Below are 8,828 nucleotides of genomic sequence, written 5' to 3'. Positions count from 1 at the left end.
TTTTTTGTTTTTGAACGAAAATATAGCTCAACGATGTGTACCCAGTTGCCATGTATTTTAATTTATTTAGATTCTTAAATAAATTTTATTGATAAAAAAAAAAAAATTTAAAAGAAAAATTTTCTTTTTTTTTTGTCTCTCTTAATCCTTTAATCCCAAATTTTTTGCTATATTTTTATTTAAAATATACTTTTTCCCCTCTCTCGTCCTCCCCCCCTCAAAAAAAAAGAATTTGGAGGGTGGACTATTTCTTTGACTCACTTTTTTTTTTTTGCGTTAAACGTTTTTTTACTTTATTTTCTATTTTAAATATTTTAATCTTTTTTTAAAAAATATTTAATCTCATATATTTTCTACAAAGCAGAATTTAATCATTTTTGGTGAAAAAAAAAATTGTTTTTGTATTGAAATTCTAAGAAATTTTTCCCCTTTTTTTGCGCTGTGATTGATCTTTAAAAAAAAAAAAATTGTGTTTCGTTTCTGCAGTAATGTGTGAAATATGTGAGGAAAAAAAAATTTTTTTTTTAAATTTATTTCTATATTTTTGAATTATTTTTTTTTGTTTGATAAAGAAAATTTTTATTTTTGTTTTTTTGGAAAAAAATTTGGAACAATATTTAATTGGAATAATAAAAGGAATAATATTTAGAAATTGAGGCGAGAGAAAAAATGAAGGATATCTTTTTTTTGCGTTTAAAATGAAAATAGTCGGGAATTTTTTCATTTTTTCATTTAGAATTTTAAGTGTACATTGTACTTGATATAGATATTGAGAGAATTAAAACTGCGATAGCAAAACTTGGCGCATAAGGTGCACGTTACTATTATTATAATTATTATTATAAAAAAAAAAATTGCGAGAAGAAAAATAAGATTTTGAGAGGAAGATAGAGAGAGAGAGAGAAAATTGTTTCATTGCCATTTAATGACTATTATCACTAATAATAACATAATAAATGTGCCATTTTTATACAATTGAGTTGTTTTCACTTATACTGTCAAGTTCCTGAAAATAAAAAAAAAAGACAAATTAATCAAGAAAAGGAGGAGATTTTAAAATCAATGTTTATCATATTTTTTTTTATTTTTAAAATTAAATTACATTAAAAAATATATTAACTTTAATTATTTTTTTGCAAAAACAATTATTATCAATTAGGTATTATTTTGAATTATTTTCGATAATTTAAAACAAATTTTTCGAAAATTACATAATTAAAAAAACAGTTTTCAATTGAAAATTTACAAAAATTTTTCACTAATTCAAAATGAAAGTTTCAATTAATAATCTCCTGAAATTCAATGATTATTTCTCAAAATTTTAACACGAACTCTTCTAAAATATAATTATTTCTAAATTTTCTATATCTAAAATTGAAATTGTTGAACAATTTCAATTTTAATAATTTTAATTAAAATTTTTTCGAAATCAAAATATTCAATTATTTAAAATATTTTTCAATTCAAAATTCTCTAAAGTTTAATTATTGTTTTTAAAGCTTATAAAATATATACAGAAATTACAATTTATGAAAATTAAAATTTAATACCAAAATTTTTAACTATTGCTCATTTTCGAAAATCAATTATTTCTAAAATTTTTTATTTCAATTTCTTTTTCAATTATTTCTAATAATTCTGATCAAGTTTTTCAAAAATTCAATTACACAAAACGTTTCTTAATTGTTAATTCTTTAAAATTAAATTTTTGTTAGCATAATTTTTAAAAAATTTCAATAATATTTTAATTTTCAATTTCAAACATCAAAAAAACGAAAATTCAGTTATTTTAAAAAAATTTTTTGAATTACAAATTCTCTTAAATTCAGTTATTTCTAAAAATTTTTTTTTCAAATTTTTATTCATATAAATCTTTGTTTAATTAATTATTTTAACAGATTGTAATCAAATTTTTTAAAAATTCAATTATTTAAAACGTTTTTTAATTAGTGTTTATATTTACAACAAGATAATAATTTTTGAAATTTACAAAAAAATGCAATTATTTCTAAAAATTTTTAATTGAACTCATCCAAAATATAATTATTTTTAATTTTCTATCTAAAATTGAAATATTGTTGAATAATTTAATTTTTGATCAAGATTTTCGAAAATTCAGTTATTTAAAACATATTTCAATTCAAAATTTTTCAAACTTTAATTATTCTTTAAAATTTATAAAATATCAACTGAAATTCCAATTTACGAAAATTTTAATTAAAAAACGTTATGTACCTAATTCAATTAGTTTCAAAAATTTTAACTATTGCTCCTTCAAAGCTCAATTATTTCTGAAATTTTTAACTTGAATTTCTTTTTTAACTCTTTATTTCTAATTAACTTTTTCAAAAATTCAATTCAAGTTCAATTTTTTTAATTATTATTTCTTTAAAATTAAATTTTTTTTCATGTACCTAATTTTTAAAAAATTCCAATAATTTAAATTAATTAAAATTTTAATTGAAAATTTCAAAAATTTTCTGTAATTCAATTATTAATGTGCGCGTACGGTCATCGGGGACCGTTGGTAGTCTAATAAAAAATTAAAAATATATTTTTTTAATTTTTTAAAATAATTATTATAATAATATTATTAATATTATTATATTATTATTATATTATTATTATTATATTATTAAAATAATATTTTTTTATAATAATATTATAATAATTATAATAAAATTATTATGTGCAACTTTTCTTTAAATATTTGTTTTCTCATGCTATTTGAAAGCGCGCGGTTAAATTATTCAATATGGACGCACTTGGAGTACGAATCTGATTGGATGACTTTTTTTGGCTGCGTGTGACGAGACCTGTGTAGTTGGATTATGGTTCATGTGTCTGACTTGTATGCGCCAAGTGGGGATGAAGTTCAGTGGTGGGATGTTGTGAATGGTGGGGACTATATGAGTACGGATCTGATTGGATGACTTTTTCTGGCTGCGTGTGACGAGACCTGTGTAGTTGGATTATGGTTCATGCGTCTGACTTGTATGCGCCAAGTGGGGATGAAGTTCAGTGGTGGGATATTGTGAATGGTGGGGACAATATGCACCTCAGGCGATTCCCATGGCAAGGCAAGTCATTCTGTTTCAGCTTCCAGAACCAGCAGCATCCAGGTGGACCAAGCAGGACTAGGACCAGGACCGGAATATTTTTTTGTCTGTTACAGATTTCCACAGCAATGGAGGAAACACAGCAGCGACCGAAATAGAGGGCGCTACATGTCAACAAAAGTGGGGGAATTGGAAAAAAGTGGGGATCCAGGGATATAATAGGTAACGCAAACCTGTTAAGCTCATTCTGTTTCAGTTTCCAAGATCAACAACATCAGCCTCGATACCAGCAGCAGTAGAATCCATACTAATAACATCAGGACTCTAGCAGAATTCATATAGCTGGTTTCCAATGTCATCAGGACTCTAGCAGTATTTTTATAGCGGGGTTCCGATTTTAACGTCAGCAAAAGCAATTTTTGTAAGTGAGGTATATAATAGAGTGGAAAGGGGGGGGGTTTAGTATAATGTTGAACATAGTTTAAAATTAAATTCTTCTGTTACAGATTTCCAAGAAAGGGTAGGGGGTAACCTCAAAACTACGATCTACACCTTAAATTTCATCATTAAGAGTCAACCTCCATCGCTAAAGTTATCCATGTAAAATTCAGTGAGGGATTTAAGCTGAGAGGTTCACTTTGTTGCGGATAGTAGTATTTGAAAAGCAAATTGAACAGACATTTTATGTAAGTTTCTTAAAGTTACCTTTATTTAAATAATACATAATAATTATAGTAGTAGTATTAATACTAATAACAGATTTTCCCTTATTCTGTTACAGGTACATACGCAATGAGCATCATCAACATTCAAACATCAACTTCACATTAAGTGTTTTTCCTCCTTCCGCTAGAGAATCCTAGGAGCTGAGAATCAACTTTGGACAACATTTTTTTGTTTTGTTTCAGCGTCTGCTTTTTGTTTCAGCGTTTGCTTTTTTGTTTCAGCGTTTACTTTTTGTTTCAGCGTTTACTTTTTGTTTCAGCGTTTGCTTTTTGTTTCAGCGTTTACTTTTTGTTTCAGCGTTTGCTTTTTGTTTCAGCGTTTGCTTTTTGTTTCAGTGTTTAGAATTTTTTTTTTTAATTGAAAAATGTCCCAACGTAGAGTTAATACACCGTACAAACGAGTAGCATCTCTTGATAGCATTAATGAAATTTGTGAAGCCTCGCAAAATTTTATTGATGTTGCCGATATAGAGTTGCGGTCTGTAACATCCAAATCGAATGATAAGCGAATCATTAGTACATTTGAGTGGTATAACAAATGTAAAAAACATTACGCAATTTTAATGAAGTTTTCTAAAAAGTTTAGCATCAAAGCTCCTCAAAATGAAAGAATTTTAAATTTATTAAGAAAAATTAATTATTATCAATGTCACTTTGATTCACTAATGAAACGCGAAGTAAGAATCAATCATTCTAATGAAAATATTAAATGGATTGTAAGTGATAGAGCTTTCAATAGTAGATTGCAATCTGGAGATATCATAAATATACTTCATAAAGATATTAATGAATTATTAGATGGTACATTTAGTATTTTTAAAAGTCAGGTTGAAACTTGCTTAAACAGGTTAGGTTCGATAAAAGTTTATACAGTTTAACGAAGTTGTTAAAAATTCCGAGAGATGGAGCTGCGTGTTCTTTTAGAGGATTTTATTTCACATATGTGAATATGAAACGTTATTATAAATACATTGTAATTAAAAATACAAATTAATTAATTTATTATTTTTACAATAATTAAATATATTAATTTTTTAATTAATTAATATTATATATTAATAATATTTCAATTAAAATATTAATTAGATGTATTTAATTATAATACAATTAATTATAATAAGTTAGTTAATTAATGTGTAAGTGTATGACGTCAACTTCGGATAATATGTTTTAAATTCATTGCTATTTTTATGTTTAATATTAACAATAATCACGAAATATAAATTATTGTTTAAAGAAATTAAATTTTTTTTGTAATAAGTACTGTAAGAATAATTATTTTTTAATGAAGTAATGTAATGAAATTTTGATCTCACTAGATCAGTTCAAATAATATTAAATCCGACTACTTTTCTTCTTTCGACTTTAATTTGTATTTATCTCTCAAAACAATTATGTAAAAGTTGGAAAATAAAAAAAAAATAATCAACAAATTTTTTGGCATTTTTTATTTCTTTAAAGATAACTATTACTTTGTTCAAGCAATTGAAATTAATAGAAAAATTTTGTTCTTTCCTTAATCAACGCAAAAGAGTTACCAATTTTATTTTAACCTTAAGATTAATCATTATTTATTTGAATTAACAATATTATTTTTTTAAATAGAGTAAATATAATAATTTTTTAATAATATGATGTAATAAAATTTTGATCTAATTAGATCAGTTAAAATAATTGTATTACCGATTACTCTCTTTTTTTCTACTGTAAAATGAAATTTCTATTTCAATATAATATATATAAATTTAAAATTAGCAACTAAATTGGAAAATAATGGAATGATACAATTCTTGTTTCAAGTAAAAATTATATTTAAAGAAATTAAAAATGCACAAAAATTTTGAATGAATTGTTTTTGATTATTTTTCAATATATTTTATAATTGTAAATAAATATTTTGAGAAAGAAAATCAATTTAAATTCAATAGAACTGATCTAATGAGATCGAAATTTCATTACATCACATCGCTAAAAATAATTATTTATACTGTTTTAACAAAATAATAATAATAATAATAATTGTTAAAACCTGAAAGATAGATTTTTAGATTTTTTGTCACAGGGGGTACCAGTTTTAAAAAAAACTGTTTCGAGTAATGCAGAGGTATATAATTGTGTAGAATTTTATTAAAAATCTGAATTTCTTCATAATATTTTACATGCGTATGTATGACATTATAAGTATTAAAAAAATATAAAAAAAGTAGAAAACATTTTTTTTTTCAATCGCAAGTACGCCTTAATATTCAACAGAATTTTGTTTCCAAAATTTCTTTTTTTTGCAGGGAAAGAAAAATATTTTTGTGTCTAACCTGAAAATTATAACTTTTCTTATCCGCGATTAAAGATGATCAATCCCGCGGATTTTATTATGAAAACAATTTTTATTAAGTGTTAAATCAACACAGATAAGCTGAATTTAAAATAGATTTCAGTCTTACCCTCTCTTTTAAACCCTTAAGATTTTCTTTTTTTTTTTTTGACTCAATTCTTTTTTTATGCAAAAGCTCTCAAACAAATACGATTGTAAACATGAGAATAACGTCGCTCAGTAGAGTGAATAAGCTGTCGTTAATGCTTTTATTCTCACGATTCTTTGGGTCAAAAAAACTTCTTGCATATAAGTGAATGTCACTTGGTAAAGATGTATTTAAAAATGAGCAATTGAGAGCAAAAAATAAAAGTATAAAATCAGGTTTTTTAAAACTTAAATTTATCAAAATATATTCTATGTTTAACTATCCCAGTAAAAAAAAAAGAATTGGGAGTAAGCGAAAAAAATTGGTGGTAACTTAAGGTGAATTCGGTTTGGTGAAAAAACGTTACGGTGAATTATTTTTCCCTTACCGTGAATTATTTTCTCTTAAACATTTGAATTGACGTTTGTTTATTCGAATTTGCATTATAAATGAATAGAATAAATGTTTCGAAGTCTAAAAAAGCCAATTTGAAATAAGAAACATATAATTTTTTAAAAAGAAATAAAAGGTGACATATTTACGGACAATTTTACCATGTGAGTAGTACTCATATGGTAAATTTATCATATAAACACTACTCACTTGATAAAATTGTCGGTGAATCTGTCACACTTCGCTTTTATTTCTTTTTAAAAAATTATATATTTCTTATTCCAAATCGGCTTTTTTAGACTTTGAAACATTTATTCTATTCATTTATAATAATGCAAACTCGAATAAACAAACGTCAATTCAAATGTTCAAGAGAAAAGAATTCACGGTAGGAAAAAAATAATTCACCGTATAACGTTCCAATTCGGTTTTTTCGCCAAACCGAATTCACCTTAAGTTACCACCAATTCTTTTCGCTTACTCCCAATTCCTTTTTTTTAATGGGTAGTTAAAGTATTCTTGTGCGTTACGTCGTCATTAAAGAAATTCAGAAGAAGATATTTTTTTGCAACCAACTTCACTGTTATGTCGTTGAAACATTTTTGATTAAATTTCTGAATAAAGAAAAAGAAACAAATTTTATAAGGGCTATATTAATAGTACAAAAAAGGATAATTTTTGCTTATTCTATTAACATCGTAGAACTGAAACGAAAATTTATTTCAGGAAAAGCCTTATCGAATTCAACACTATGATGATTCTTAAAGTGTCTCGTGATCCAGAATGATCCTCGCCAAGATTATGATTATTAAGTTGATCTAAGTAATAGGGTGCCATATGGTGATTAAGAAACAAAAGCAATTCAAATTTAATATAAGAGTTTAATTTAACAGCAATGACAATTTATTTATAAACTAGGAAAATTACACGCGCGCCAAATTGAGTATTTAATTGTTTGTTATAAAGAAATTAAAGATTAATATTATCAATAATAATTTAATCTACATTGGAACTAAAATTTTGGAAAATTTTCAACAGCCTTTTCTTGAAAACAAGAAGGTAAAATGCTTTATGGATAATTGATTATTGGCAAGATATATACCAGCTAAAACTTTTTTTGAGTTAAAATAATAAAAAAAATTTCATGTCAATAAATTAAATATGAGCACTTTTTTCACAAAAACTGTAACAGTACTTTCTCAGAAATTACAATCAAAAATGCAATTTCCATTTGGAAAATTAATAAACGCTAAAAAATACACGACCTAAGATTTACCAATCACGAAAATAAGAAAAAAAAATTTGATTAAATATTTAACATATTGATACTGCTTTACTGATTGTGACAGCCCTTTGGTAGATTATGTATTTCAGGTGGTTAGCAACAGCGCCAATCTCCTCCTTTCGGCAAAACTGCGAAACGTCTGGTGACATATATAACCTGCCAAACGGCTGTCATAATGAGTAAAATATGTTATGTTAAAATACTTTTTTTTTCTTATTTTCGTGATTGGTAAATCTTAGGTCGTGTATTTTTTAGCGTTTATTAATTTTCCAAATGGAAATTGCATTTTTGATTGTAATTTCTGAGAAAGTACTGTTACAGTTTTTGTGAAAAAAGTGCTCATATTTAGTTTATTGACATGAAATTTTTTTTATTATTGTAACTCAAAAAAAGTTTTAAATTATCCATAAAGGAAAAAGCATTCCCTACCGAAAGAGAGGTACTGGAATGGTACTGAATTGGACTTGGCTTGAGTTCCACTTCAGTACCACTACCTGATAACCCATAAGAAGACCTTTTTAAAGTACTTTAACAATGGTTTTAAAGGTATATGTTAGAACAGCAAAACGTCTCTCACGATATCCGTGTAAAACAGCAAAAAAAAAAACATAATAGTTTGTAGAAAATTTCAGTTAAGTTTGGAAATTATATTGCAATCCCTCCTTGAACAATAGACTCCCAGGTCCTTTGTTGAAGGATTACAATTTTAACCCGAGTTTTATTGCTTAAAAAATTTGTAATTTTAACAACTCAACTTTAAAAAATATATATTGAGATTCGTTAATATTTCTAGATTATGAATATCTAAAATTTATCATAAAATAATTACATTTAAAAAAGTTATAATTTATCTCGTATACCTTAAGTTTGATAAAAAAATGGACATCATTTTTGAATTCAGCTGACA

General features: G+C 25.1%; 1 long non-coding RNA gene across 1 annotated transcript; it reads left to right on the top strand.

The window, feature by feature from the left end:
• The first annotated feature begins 2,823 nt into the window (after positions 1-2,823).
• LOC127285787 (uncharacterized) lies at positions 2,824-4,349 on the top strand. The gene is made up of 3 exons (XR_007843630.1): positions 2,824-3,480; positions 3,566-3,745; positions 3,841-4,349. It is a non-coding gene; the product is annotated as an uncharacterized LOC127285787 (long non-coding RNA).
• The last annotated feature ends 4,479 nt before the right edge of the window (positions 4,350-8,828 follow it).

The sequence above is a fragment of the Leptopilina boulardi genome, unplaced genomic scaffold (genome assembly GCF_019393585.1).
Source record: "Leptopilina boulardi isolate dan_hultmark-lab unplaced genomic scaffold, ZJU_Lbou_2.1 LbouV2_341, whole genome shotgun sequence".
NCBI lineage: Eukaryota > Metazoa > Arthropoda > Insecta > Hymenoptera > Figitidae > Leptopilina > Leptopilina boulardi.
The sequence above is the reverse complement of the archived record's forward strand: the minus strand, read 5'-3'. Positions and strand labels throughout refer to the sequence as shown.